The sequence below is a fragment of the Cyanistes caeruleus genome, chromosome 11 (genome assembly GCF_971803275.1).
Source record: "Cyanistes caeruleus chromosome 11, bCyaCae1.hap1.1, whole genome shotgun sequence".
In the NCBI taxonomy this organism is placed as follows: Eukaryota; Metazoa; Chordata; class Aves; order Passeriformes; family Paridae; genus Cyanistes; species Cyanistes caeruleus.
The window spans coordinates 22,743,277-22,757,754 of NC_141711.1; the positions used below are offsets into that span (position 1 = coordinate 22,743,277).

The 14,478-nt window shown below is 40.6% G+C and overlaps 1 protein-coding gene across 16 annotated transcripts in view; it reads left to right on the top strand.

Moving 5' to 3' along the window:
* Positions 1 to 14,478, top strand: part of IQSEC1 (IQ motif and Sec7 domain ArfGEF 1) — a 291,038-nt gene that overhangs the window by 58,285 nt on the left and 218,275 nt on the right. The gene's annotated exons all lie outside the window — the stretch shown is intronic.

The window sequence follows — 14,478 nt, forward strand, 5'->3', positions numbered from 1 at the left end:
AACAGTATTAGAAAACCAGGAGTCTGTAGGAAAGGGTTAAAGATCCTCTGAAATGCTTTTGTCTTAAGACAGAATTCAAGATCACTGGTGTGGACCCAAGCTCAAGGCTGTGCAGGGCAAGTTGGGAATCTATCTAATGCACAGCAACTGATCTGGATCAAATCCCAAGGCTGCAGTAGGATGCCTGTGGGTATCACTACATTCATTCCTTGGGTTTTTAGGTCCCAGCAGAGTTGCCAGCATGCTGGCAAGCTGTGGAAGGACTACTGCTGGTCAGCTGTTGCAAACTGAAAGTAGTGCCCCTGGCATGTGGATTTCCAGCAGCATTTCAACCTCAGTGATCACTCTTGTTTGTCCCTGAGCCTCCAGCAGGATTTACCTGCTCTGATGGATGAGTGTGTGTGGCATCACTGGATACATCTGGTGGGAGTGGAGCTCCTCTCTTGCAGAGCATGTTTGGGGGTTTATGCAATGCACAGGCACAGCTGAAAGCCACTGACTTCAGCTCTGGTTTGGTGCTGCTTGAAAACCAAACTCCAGCCCTGGCTCCTGCCAGTTGCCTTTGTGCACTCGGATGTTTCAGTCAGGGTGTGTTGGACTGACAGGGTAAGGCACTGGTGCAATGTGTCTTGCCAGAGCCATTCCCACCTCAGAGGAAGGTGGTTCTGTTCGTGTGTGGTGCCCTTTTGGGACCTGTCAGTGCCACATGGGACACATTCCAGCTGGCTGGGTTGTGGTGGTGGGAATAAGCGCCCTCTTTTCCTACAGAGACCTGTGGGCAGCCAGGCTGAGCCCTGGGGTGCTGATACCATCTTGATTTGAGGCTGTTCAGGGAATTAATTCTGTTATTCAGTATGAGCTTAAGGCGCTCCAAGACAGCTCCAGACTTCTCTGACAGCCTTATTTTAATCAGACTGATGTAGGCAATCAAGCAGGAGGCAGAGCCGAACTCCTGAAATGCTTTTTTAGTGTAAATTCTCTATCCTCCCTCTTAAACTGCATTTTCCCTGAGGTGAAATGTTACTGAGGATTCTGTGATACTGTTCTTTTGTGTTTCTGCCTGCACAACATCCTCATCAGCGCTGGTCTTGTCTTGGACAAAAGCTCCCTAAGCTCTATTGATGTTTAGGCAGTATCTTTATGTTGTGGTTAATTTGCCTTCCTACTGTTTTCCTTTCTTTCTGGCAAATGAAGATGAATTGTAATTATCTCAAATGAAATGATCAGGGCAGTCTGGGGAATAGTGCTTAATCCCTGAAGAGGTCATCATTTCTGCTCACAGAGATATCAGAAAAATAGCAGTAAATCCAAATGCTGGACAGCCAAATGGGTTCCATGAAAGCAACGGGTGCAAGGAGCAGCAAGCAGGTGAGAAAGCAGGCATAAAATGTCCTGTCTGTGTTAACTGGACAGACACACCAGGTGAAGTCAGAAGGGCTGTGTTTGTGGTCAGTAAATGAAAGTATTGGTTAGGACTGATGGAGTCTCAGCCATTGACACTGAAAAAGATCAAATAAACTGAGATGCAGCCAGAGATGTTGGTCTCTCCCAGCTGGGTGAGTGTAATCAGACTCTTAACCCAGAGATTGCTTAGGAATAGCTGGTGTTTTTCATGCAGGAATGGAATATCCAATACAAGTGATGCCCTGGAATTTACACTGTTGCTCAGTTGCAAAGGATATTGCCCTGGTGGATTTGTTTGCAGTGGCTTTACTGCCACTTGTAACGAGGAAATGGCCTCCACAAGATGTTTTATAATGCTGTGAAATGCAAAAAGCACACAATATGTGCAGAGACAAGGTTGACACCAAAGCAATATGATTCTGAGTAATACATTAAAACAACAAAAAAACAGATTGACTTTATTTCTTTAATTTGGCTTTCTCATTGTGACAAAAAGCCATGAATTATCCTGTTGTACCAGCCCTTCAAATTCTTTCTGCTTATAATGCAGTTGTTCTGTAATAAACTCACTTTGGTTTCCCTTTGGTGAATGCCATGTAGTTTCCAAGCTGAGGTATTTGTTAAATCTATTAAAAATGGGTAGATTGCTTTGAACACTGCATTCTGAGGTGTAATGTACATGTACAGTGTGGAGCTGTCAGTGTGATGGGCTGCTTTAATTAGCTGTCTTTGTTCACATGTTTCCAGGAGAAAATGCAATTTGTTTTACAAGGCATTTTGATAGTTAGTGGTGTGACTTGAGTCAAGATGAAGATATCTGTGTGCACTGTGTCCTGTCAAAGTTTGCAGAGATTGTCTCAGGGTTTAGTAGCAGATGTTACTTTTCCCTCTGCACCAGCCTTGTGTGATTAAAAATCACCAGAGTGGAGGATTTGAGCAGTGTGAGATGCACAGGGGGTCAGTGAGCAGCTCTGCTAAGCAGACCTCTGAAACCTTCCCAGAAACAACACCTTTAGCATTTTTCTTTCCAGTTGCTCCTTCCTAATTGTGTGCTTTTAAAGGAGCTTTAACATGGTACAAAATGAAGGAAGCTGTAACAAAACTGCATAAAAGGAGAGGCTTTCATGGCTCCTGAGCTGAGGGTGTCAAGGCTGTTTCCAAAAATATGTGGTGTACTAGGAAGAGCTGTGAAATAGGCCCAGAAAGAGTGAAAAGACTGAAGACTAATTTGAAAATAAGAAGAAATAAAAAAAAGGCCAGCTGAAGTACTAATTATGGGGGAAACATCAGGTAAAAGTTACTTGGCTGAACTGAAAGAAAATAGAGGATGTGTGGAACTGTGTCTATTGAGGATCACACAGAAAGGCTGATTCCATGTAAAGGTGCACGTTAGATTAAGAGGAAAAGTAATTGTCTAATTTACTTTAGAGCAGGAGAGAATTGTGGAAAACCAGCCTCATTCTGTGATGAGTGGAGTGGGAGGATTGCCTGTGAAACAGACCCTGACAAGCAGCAGAGATAATCCAGCAGGAAGCAAAGTTTTAGGAACTTTTTGTTTTGTTTTACTCTGGGAAAATCTGCTTGAACTTTGTGACTCAGCCTCCTCTCTGAGAACCTGCAAAATACAATTATGTCAGAGAGACTTGTAAAACTAATTTTCAAGTTGGAATATATTTCTGTGCCATCTAAATGACTCAGTGTCTATATGTAAAAATGGCCTTTTCTGGCTGGTTTTAATCATTCCGTAATGACTGCTACAGTTTTATTACCAGTCCTTAAAATTTGCAAAATCATCACTTGTTAGTAATTTTGAAACCCTCCAACTTTTCCTCCAGTAGATTTTTGCATAAATGTTAGGCTGACCCTCTCCAGTGGAGTGGAATCTGATGAGTCTCCTGATGTTAGTTTAAATTAATTTTATTGCTGCTAACAGAAATAAAACATATGGAAACAGCTTCTGGTAGCTGAGATGGCTGTGGAGCTTCCACTGGCTTTCAAATGATGAAGATTTAAACTGAATTTCAGAATGACAGAACAGTAATACATTCATCAAATTGTTAGAACTACTTCTATGTCATCTTTAACAGTGATGATACATTTGTGATGTTAAAAAATCCTTTTTTTCCCACAAAATTGTGTGAAACATAGAGCCAACCAGATTTCTTTATTTCAGTCCAAATGTCTTGCCTGTGGAACTTAAAGTGCATGTGCTGGTGAGCAGGAGAGATGTTTTTGTGGTTTAATGGTGTTCAAAAGGTGCCCATAATTCTGTGCTTCACGTGGATTTTTTTTTTTTTTCTGGATTTCTTACTGAGAATCTTCAGGTCCATCATGACGTTTCATGGCTCTGGCTTCAGGTGCTACAAATGATTCTGTCACAACCACAATGCCACCTATGTTTTGTACAAAAATGTCCTGCATGGACTCAATCTATTTTACCCCCTTAATACCACTCCCTTAGACTCAATTGTCAAGGAAGTCCAAGAGCATTGTGAATGGGTGAATTGAAGGGAAAAAGTGACGGGGTTTTTTTTGGCAAGAATTGTGTAAACACTTGTAGGTGTCTGTCTGCAAGCAGATGAAGTTTTTGCATCAAGGCAGTGCATTATATTAATAGTTTGACTTCTGAATTGCTGCAATTCTGATTTTTCTACTGAAAAATAGAATCAAATCTTGCTAAATCTTGGATGCCATCCAGATGGCGAAAGCAGCATATGCAAGCATTTTGCCCACAATTATTTCCACTGGAAATAGACAACTGTAATTTATGGATCCGAGTGCTGATTGTGCTCTATAGAATTCTCTCAACAGGCCGGCAGTTGTTGAATTTGTAATCTCAGAAAGACAAAGCATTGTGAGTGGTTTCACATTAATTCAGTGTAGCTCATTTTTATCCCCAGCTCTTGGAGGGGCTGCTCTGGTTATCTGTGAGATAAGGCTGTTTAATGAGCAACATGTGTGCACAGGTCAATTCAGGGAGCTGAGGGCTTGCGGTGCTAGAGGATTGCTCTTTGGAATATGTAAAGTAGTTTGAGTTTCCTTCATTATTTTGCTATTCCCTTTGGGTTGCTTTTGTTCTTTTCTATTGGAATTCACAGGAAAAGCTGGGTGAATCTTGGAGTTGAAATGGGAGAATAAAGAAAGGGGAAATGAGGGGTGTTTTATACTTTCTGTGTGCTCTGTAATGTTCTTCAAGGGCTTTTCCCCTGGTCTGTGCTGTGGGCAGGAGAAATGTGCATTTCTCTCCTCCTTCAGCCACCTGCAGTTGCCTGAGGGGTCTCCTGGGAAACAGAACTGAGACACAGTGCATCCAACAGTACCACTTGGGATCACAGACTATTCTGAGTTGGAAGGCACCCACAAGAATCTCATAGTCGAACTCCATCCCTACTACAGATGTGGCATGGTTGTAGAGAAGGACAGAGTATGGTATGAAACTCTCTTATTGGCTTAAAGTAGTTATTCTATTTATTTATTTATTTGTAATGGAGATGCAGTGTAAATCACAGAGCCCTGTGAGGACAGGAATAAAACCTGACTTCAGGAACAGAATTAACCAGTGTAATTGTCTCTACAGAACACTGAAAAGAGTCTGCACCAACTATTGGAAATCCATGTGCAAACTGCTGGGACCATGAGTAGGAGACGGACACTTCTGTTGAGGAGTTGCCTGTATGCATTGGTGGAAAAAAAGTCTCTGCTTCTTTGCACATAATTTGTTTATTTGAGGATAGTTCATGTATGAGACATTTTTAGATAGGACTTGAAGCTAAAGCAATTTCCCTGTAGTGTTCTGCACACTGACAACTTAAATAAAAGGCAGAACTTCCCCAAATTTCCTTCCTGCTCTCATTGCTTTATGTAGGTGGTCATGGTTAGATTAATTCCATCCAATAAGAAAATATACCAAAAAAAAAAAAAAAAAAAAAAAAAAAAAAAAAAAATCTGTGAAAATATTCTGATAACTTTCCAAGGTCCTTGTTTATTTTTTTTTCTTTCCTAATCTGTATTTTAGATAGTTTTATGCTTCCAAGTAACTTAAGAGTGATCATTGGATTAGGAATTAACCATGATTCCGGTATCTAGTTCCTTATCTGAGCTGTTTTAATGATGCTTTTTGGAAGTGTTCCAGTAAGTGCAATTGTCAGTAAATGGAAGATGAAGTGAGCAAACTGTGTGTTGGGGAAGCTGAGAACAGTTAATAAAAACATAAAGACAAAAGAAAATTTCAGATTACCACAAAATGCATTATAAACACTTTGAGTCAAGACTAAAGCTTCATTTGTGTTTGTTTTGTAGCAGCCAAATATTGTATTGATTTCAGATTATGCCAATGTTGTTGTAACTGGGTTTTTAAGTGAAGCTGTAGATTTTGCCCCTTCTCAAAGGTGGACAAAAGGCAGGAAAAGAAAGGCTTTGTTTGGAGATTCCTGGTTATTAAAGCTCAGTGAAGGCTGTAAATTGTGAATTCTTTAGCAAAACTTCCTGAGTGGAAGCTGTAACCTTTAGTGCCTCCCTGCGTTGCCCCATCCTGAGCTGGTTTCTCAGGAGGAGAGGAGCAGAGAGTGAAGCCTTTCCCGTGTCTCCATAATGGATGCCCTCACTGCTCAAATCCCATATTGATCCTTCAGTCTCAGGAGCTGAACTGATCTTTAAATCCCTGTAAGCTTTGTCTTGCCTAACTTCTGCATCAATTCAGCCTCGTTAACTTTTCGTTGATTAAATCAAACACATTACTTGGGATACCCCTGTAATTTATTTATAATAATTAACCGTACCAGTGGGATAAGATTTCCTCCTCTGAATTCTAATTCAAGAAGCAGTATCTGTACACAAAAATAGAGATTGGAGCTAAACTTAATAAGAGCTGCACAAAATATATGTTTACCATACAACAAGTCTGTAGAAGATAAGTAGGAACTGCCTTGCTGCTAATCAAGTTTTATTTCACCTGTCTTGTGTATGGTGCAGCAATGAAATTCCATATTCAAAAGCCATGTTTTGCAGTGTTCCAAGAGCGAGGTTAGCCAATGTTCTCTGGGTATCCTCGGGCTTTCAGTTTCTTCACTTATTTTTGTTTATTGTACAAAGTAAATTTGATGTTTAAAAGTTTAGAAGTGCTAAAGACTGGAGCTCATTAAAATGAACCTTGAACTCAATCACATCCTTCCTTTCAGGATACTGCAAACCAATCATGTGCATGAATTAAGATGACTTACCATTATTCTGTTTTGGGTAAAAACCATCTCTTTGTGCTCGAGCAAATATCAGAAATCCAGCAAGAATTCATTTCAGCCACTGGCCTTCTCATAACCCTTTTGCTTTGATGCATAAATTGAGGGAAGTTTCTATTCTGCAATGAAGATGAGGATTGCAGCTCACCCATTGTCATTTATTATGTGCTCAGAGTGTAGTGAGATAAGCCTGGCTTCCCTGGGCTGTTACAGCTCTTGATTTTTTTGTCCTTATCTGTATCTGCTGCCATTGGTTTTGAAAGGAACAGCTTTGAAAGGCACTGCTAGTAAATCACCTCCCGCCCAACGTGTGCCACTGCAAAGAGGACAGCTAAAGAGCACACAGGAAATGACAAGAGGGTGTTTGAGCCTTGCTTTGATTGTGCACTTCTTCATCTATTGTAAATAAGTGTTTGTCTTTCAAGAACTGTAGTTGTGCAGTGCAATGGAATTGGTAATCCCATGGCTCTAAAATATGCTTCACTTCCATAAATAATTTAATTTTGAGTTAATGGGCGCTGCTGGATTTAGGTATCAGGACCATTTACCTACCTGGCTGATGGACCTTGGAGAAACAGAGAAGAGTACCTGAAAAAAGGTGTCATCACTGAGGGCTGTGCACATTGCAGGGGAGGGAAATACTGCGTGGATTGCTTTGGGATACTGAAGAGGAACCAGGCAAAGAGAGCTCAAAACTGGTAACACAAGTAGACCTCCCTTTACAGTCTAAACTGATCTCTTTTAGAGATTCACCTTTATTTGAAAGTTAAGTAAGTCACTTTTCCAAATCCAGATGCATAAGAAATAGTTAACTTGAGTCCTAGTGAGAAACAGTTTTATGTCATTGTTAAATACAGGTAATGACTTAGGTATTTAAAGGACTCCACAAAGTTTTTGAGAATCCTTAAGGCATTTAAATACATATTACTCCATGTTTCTTAATCACACTGAAAAGAATACTCTTCTAATTTCCTGTGTCAGCTCCACAGCAGACACAGACTGTATGTGTTGTTAGTGGAACTGTGTAGGCAAAAAGAGTGGGAGCTTTAACATATTTTTCTTTCCTTTGTATTTGAATTCATTTGCAGTAGCAGCAGTGTCAACATGTGCTGAGCAAGGCAGGCTGGATGAGCCAGAGGAAAAGCTCAAGGGTTATTCTTCACCTCACTGTGTTTGTATTTTGGAGAGGCTGTTGACAGACTACAGACCTGATGTAGGAGGTGCAGGATTATCCTTCTCATCTTCAGCCTCTTGGACTGCAGTGTCTGAGTACAGAGATTTCCCAGGTGTGTTTTAGTGTTGCTGAGTCCTGAATGCTTTTCTTAGACTGTTCTCAGTGAGTCCTTTACCTTGTGCCCTCCAAGACTGACACCAGTTCTAATTTACATTAGAGCATTGAATCTACAACATTAAATAACCCCCCAAATCCTGCAGCCCATCCTGTAGGGCTGGAATGGGATCAGCTTCCCCATTTACAAAATTAAATAGGGAAGTGCTCCCACACAAACAGGAGGGGCAGTTGGACTTTGAGTCCTCCCCAGCACTGCCCTCCCTCACCACTCACCTCAGCCACTCCCAGGCTGAGGCTTTTATGGAGGCCCTTAATGGGGTTCAGTAATGAGCTTTTTAATTATTGCTTGGAGGCCACACATCCTGGTGCTGTTTCTCACCCAGAACAGGTCAATCCTAAAGGTGTAGGATTAGATGAGAATCATAGAAGTGGATTATTTCTTAATTTTTTTTTGCATTTAGCCAGTGGCAAAATTGAGATCTACTCCTTGAAAGTATGTAGGAGGCTATTAGGAAGTGGATAATTAACAATAGAAGGAGGGTGGAAAGGTACAATAAGACTGTTAATTAATTACTGGTTCTTTATTCAGAAAGGACAATGTGATTCCTGAAACTTGTCAGTTCTCAGTGACAGTTACAAGTGGGCAATATTAGGGAATAAAATTATGCAAGTAGAAAATAGGTGCTCTTAGATCAGCAATAGAGGAGTTTTAATTTCTGGCTCCTACCTGGTAGACCCTGAGCTCTTGCTTTGTCCTTCTTTCTCCTACCAGTAGTGCAGAGTGTGATGAGCAGGAAATTTCCTCTTAAATGTAAGAACTAAGCAGTGGACAGTCAGCACTGACTCCCATGGGCTACTTCCAATTAAACTCATCCTTCCTTCTATAAATTCCCCAAGTGATATGGGATCTCTGGCTGGAGCATCTTTGTTTTCTTGTAGCTTTAGAAAAGCAAATGAACTCCTGCCTGTCTGATGAAGGTCAAACATCTGTCCAAGTCACATGGACCCCATGAAACTTTAAACAGTTCTCATTAGGAAACAAAAGCTTGTCATTTATGCTCATTTTTTTTGGGGGGGGGGGGGGGGCGGGTTACACATTTTAAAAAATGGAGTTGTAGAGCTCTTGGCCTTCAGATGCTCTTCACATGCAGCACCTTCCACATTAAAACTTGATGTGCACTTAAGTGATGCTTAAGTGAACTGCTGGTAAAAATCCAGATGAAAACTGGGGTGTTGAGAGATGGTGTGATGTGGATTTGCTTTTTGCAACACTAGGAAAGGAAAGCAGAAGAGTTTGAATGGTCAAGCCTTTTTAGAGCAGAGAGATATTTTTAGGTTTCCAGATTAGAATATATCTTTAAAGTGTTGTACCACCTTACTCGGTAATTTCTATTGAAAACAGGATGGTTTTTCTGTTGGGCTTTGTTCACTTTGTCTTGCACACAAGCACTTGCAAATGTGAGGAGCACTAACCACAACCATCAGTTGAACTCTCAGAAATGCTCTGTTCAAGAGAACCACCTCACAGGCAGCTAAAGGTCAACACTCACACTTTTAACAGCTGTTCTCCTTGAAAGTATTGATTCTAAAAGTTTTAGAAATGGAAAGAGGGAAAAAAAACCAAAACTAGCCCAAGAAATTGGTTTTCTGTGTCTTTATTATTGTGAAAAGTTTAAGGAAGAACTTGGGGTGCCAATAATGGAGTTAGAATGACCTGCTTGGGGGTTTTAGGGTGATTCATGTGGATGTGTCTGGATTAAAAATGGCTTGTGCCACCTTGAAGGGTAGAAAAGCAGCAGTGTTAACCCAGAGAGTCCATAATAGCTGGAAATACCAGTTATTTGTGTTTTTTTCCTGCAGCTTCCTGGAGGTGGGAGGGAGCACAATGTCAGGGGAAGGTTCTCCCTGGAAATCTGTTAAGGGACAGACTTGTGCTGCTTGTTTCTGGCTTGATTTGTGGTTGGCTTCTGTTTTTTTTTTTTTTAATTAGAAAAAAAAAAAAAGCTTTAGCACCATAGTTGGGATAGTTTTTTGCTATCAAAACCAAAGTATCTTGAAGCTCCTTATTGCTTTGGTCACTTGGGATGAGCTAGTTGTGCGAGAAGAGTGGAGCTGATTTTTTAGGACAGTGATGTTAAAACAAGTGTTTGTAGCCCTTCTTCTCTCCTCTTCAGAAGTGTAATTGCTTCAAAGCCACAGAACTGCCAGTAATCTCAAAACATCTTTCCATGTCATCTGGGCGTTGGTAGGTTAGGGAGGGTGGGGTTTCAAACTAGGGACCTAAAAAAGAGGTGGCAGAGCAAATGGGAAGGGCAGAGAGAGATAAGATGTTCCACAGTTCCACCACAACAGCAAAGGGGTAAAAATTCCAGTATTCTTTCCAATTTATTTTTCCTCTGTCCTTGAACTCACTGCTGAATCCAAAAAGCTATTAATGAATCACTTGAAGATTTGCTCTGCCCTGGAGTGCTGGGAATAGCCTGTTGGAGGATCCTGTGCTGTAAAATATCTGTGATTCAGCTGACTGGTCAATAATTTAACCAAGTGATTAAACTGAGGTTGTAATAAGCCAAAAAACTGATTGGGCAAAACAGAAAATACTTTGAATTAAGAAGAAAAGGTGAACACTGATTTTGTGTGTGTTTGTGCACATTAAATGAATAGGATTTTTAAAGTATGTCTACAGAAGAGGTCTTGTAGTGGGCTAATATTTGGAAGGATGATAGCCCAACATATCAGCATTCTATTACCTCAATAGCTACGATAATGAAAGATGCCTGTACTTACAGGGACAAGTAAAGCATGAAATAGTGCAGGATGTCCATGGAGGGAAGATGGAAAAATGTTTAGAAAAAAGCAAGGTGGCCTGAAATGATAAACTTGGCATTGATGGCTGTTGATAACCAGATGACCTCAGGTAACTTCCACATCAGCTCAGTCACATTGAAGACCACAGAATATGGTTAAGACAATGGGGGGAATGGCTTTAAGCTGAAAGAAGAGAAATTTAGATGGGATATTGGGAAGAAATTATTCCATGTGAGGGTGGTGAGGCCCTGGCACAGGTGGCCAGAGAAGCTGTGGCTGCCTCAGGATCTCTGGAAGTGTCCAAGACCAGATTGGACAGTGCTTGGAGCAGTCTGGGATAGTGGAAAATGTCCCTGCATGTGGAACAAAATGAGCTTTAAGGTCCCTCCCAAATCAAACCACCCTGTGATTCAAAGTTTTGGTAAACTGGTTTTAACTAATCTTGCCTGATCTTAACTAGGAATTTTGTCCTGGGATTCTTGAGGATAGGAGGGCTGTGTGGGCAGCACCAGGGGCTGTGACCCAGCTCCAGGCTCTGCTCGGGGCAGGAAGTGTGCTGGAGGTAACCAAGCACAAGGGAAGGGACAAGGGAAAGTGGGATTTCACTTGTCAGTTGTTGGGATGAAACTTGTGTCCTCTCAGAGCCGTGGTTCGGCCACAGTCCCTTTGAGTCTCTCCCCTAGGAGCCAATTAACTGTAAACTGTAATTAAAAAGAAGTGACTGTGTCTTCAAACAGCCTCCTAAGTGCCATTTTCTGAACAAAACAATGACAAATACCTCGAGATAAGAGAAGGCTTAGTGCATTTTAATATCTTTATGATGAATAAATCATCTCATTTGTAAGGTTAATGAAAGCAGATGGATGTGAAGGCTGGAATGTAGTTGCTCATTAGGAATTCCCTTCTAAACTGTGTCCCTCGACAGTCCTGACTGAACAGTCTCTGAGGAGCTGTGGTGTGAAGTGATGATGTTTAATGCATGGGGAACAACAGCCTGTTGCCAGATATTTACTGAGCTGCACTTAAATCCCATTCACATCTCATCTTTCTTCTCATTACAGGAAGGAAGGGCTGCAGTGTCACAAATACTCAACAAGGGCACACAATTAAGAGTCTTTGCTGTTAGTGAGACTTGGCATTGAAATGAGGGCTAGTATTCTTAACACCGAGCAAAATTCTGCTTTTATGGACACTTTTGTCTGTTTTGCTGATACTAAATGGGTATTTGGATATGTCAAAGTGATGAGATAAACACAGGAGAGTTTGCTACTGCTGCTTTTTATTGTTTCATAATGCATGTTCCTCACTCTTAAAAAGGCACTGCGCAGCAAAAATTTATTTACTTGCCACATTGTGTGCTTTAAACTGGCTTAGAAACAACTTCAGAAACTGGATAAAAACCAGAATATGTTTTTTTGAAATGTCTTATTCTTTCTCCCTTCTTCTCATTAGATGTAGACATTATGTATTAAAATTAAATAAAAATTTAGCATCTTCCAGGTGACTGTGGAGGCTCAGATGGCCACTTGCAAGCAGCTCTGGGTGTCTGCAGCTGAGAGACAGGTGGCATTAGCCTAAAAGTAAAGAGATTTGTAGGTCCCTAAGAAAATCTCTTCAAAAACAAATCCCTGGGATCATCATGTGAATACCTAAGAGCATACAACTTTAGCTGGGTTAGATATGCTTAACATATAAATATATATGTTAAATATGTTCTATATGCTATCAGACAATTAAAAAATGTCTATTTTATAAAATGCCTCTTCCCCCTTGCTGCACCTTGGCTGGAAGCTCATTGTCCCTTTTCAGACCCTGTGATTAGTTTTAAGGGATCATCTGGATGTGCAGGCAGAACACCTGCCCTGACTGCTCCTCTGTGTTTGAAATGGTCTCTGATTTTTCTGATGCTTTCTTATTAGAAATACTCAGTGTTATAAATCCATATTGTGATATTGGCTTTTGCAAGTATTAGGATGAATATTATATGTTAAATGCTTTTTGGCTATGTCTGTACTTTTTCTCTTGCTAGCAAGTTTTAGGTGTAGAAGAATTCCGAACGTTAGAGCTATGCCCCTCTGCACAAAGAAAGAGAACCCCAGAGGGCAATACAGTGGGGCCCAAGCTGTTATCAGTGGAAGGACAATGGAGCCCAGACTGTCATCAGCATTGACCACTTGCAGAGAAAGGAAATCCAGCCCAAATAAAATGATGATCAGAAGAAATAAAAACCATACGAAGCATGCTCTGAAGGAGCAGGTTCAGGGCATGACCATGCAAAATGCTTCTTAGAAAAGTTTGAATATGCATTAAACCCTCACAGCAGCAGGGGATAAAAAGAATGTTCCAGAGATATCAGGTGTGTTCCTGGCAATGTGCCAGGGCACCCGGCCATTTTAACCCTTTGCTTTATTTCCTTTTCTTAAAAATGAGATTCACTTAATAAATTATAAGAAGAATTTAATATAAACAAAAGACACTTAGGAGACAAAAGAAATAAAGCAAAGGGTTAAAACGGCCGGGTGCCCTGGTGGGTTACCAGGAACACACCTGGTATCTTAGGAGTGTCCTTTTTATCCCATCTTTGCTGTGAGAGGTTAATGCATATTCAAGCATGTCTCCTCCCTGGTTCCACCTTCTTGGATCATGCTGCAGATGGTCACTTGTTGATAACAGCCTGGGCCCCTCATCCTTCCCCTGAGGTCAGCTGGTGTTCATATCTTCTGCTGATAACAGTTTGGGCTCTATTGTTCTGATAACAACTTGGGCCCCAGTGTCCTTGCCCTCTGGGGTTTCCTTGCCTTGTACCTAGGAAATTCTTTTAAACTTAAGACTTGTTAGCAAGAAAAAAAGTACATACATAGCTAAAAAGTATTTAATATATAATATTCATCTGCGAAAGCCAATATCACAATACAAATTTATAACAAACCCCTCCTCTTCTTTTTTTATAAATCATTTGGCTTGAGCAATAATTCTTGTATTCTAGCTTCTAGCACTCGTTCATTTTTTTTTTTGTGCCGTTCCAGATGTAGCCAATTTTGAGTCTCTAGGCATTGCTACTATTTGCATGCCTTGCACTACTTCGGTGATTAGCCAAATTAAACAGGGGATTAAACAAGGAAGAAATATTAAACCAGCTGTAGCACTGCTACAAGGAGAAGAAACTTAGCTTCTTCTACTACTCTATCCCCAATATATTATCCCATCAGTTAGTGGTCATTACTGGTTTTCATTTTTGGACTGGCACATGGGCCATTTTTCTGATTTCTTTGGCGATATCTAGAACGGCATTTTTATTGTCATTGAAAACAACAATCTTATGTATTAATTTTCTCACAGAACACCCCTTCTTTTAGCCAATAAATAGTCTAAAGCCAGCTTATTTTGATATATTGCCACTGGCTTTCATCACTGACTGGCTATTAATTCTATAGCTCCAGCTGTTTCACTGGTTATGATTTCTACAACAACTTGGAGTTTCATAATGCAAAAATTGGGGTTCGATATCTCCAACTTCCATCTTGTGCCCAAGAATGTTTCTAATATGTGTTCAGGGGCTATTTCTCATCTCCCCATTTTTGAGGTACTCAAACTATTCCCTTTTATTTCTTTTTAGGACCTCAAAAACCAACACCCCCAACTGATTTCTGTCTTGTCCTGACAAAAAGAAAAAATCCTAGCTGAATCATTCTCAGAGTACAATTCCCCTTCCATTGCGAAGGGAGCTTTGGGTATGCCCTT